Consider the following 307-nt stretch of genomic DNA (forward strand, 5'->3'; position numbering starts at 1 on the left):
AATAGTTTGTTTTCAGACACTGTGGCGGTGGTTTGGGCTAGGATGCAGCAATCATGAAATGCGCATGCCGCAAAATCACTGTAACGTGAAGAGATTCTCTATCAACATGACAATATGACATGACACACGTTGCACGAAATACTCGGAAACGTGAGGAGTTTAGCAGCTCAGAGGGGACGAAATGCCAAAAACAGACCATTTGTTGGTAATATTTTGTGCTGTTTTTACACAGGCGCTGATTTCCAAAAGTTCACACTGAGTTCACATCCAGAGCCACTGGAGCAGCAGCAGAGATGAGATGAGATGA

The sequence above is a fragment of the Sinocyclocheilus grahami genome, unplaced genomic scaffold, assembly GCF_001515645.1.
Source record: "Sinocyclocheilus grahami isolate Dianchi unplaced genomic scaffold, SAMN03320097.WGS_v1.1 scaffold7761.1, whole genome shotgun sequence".
NCBI lineage: Eukaryota > Metazoa > Chordata > Actinopteri > Cypriniformes > Cyprinidae > Sinocyclocheilus > Sinocyclocheilus grahami.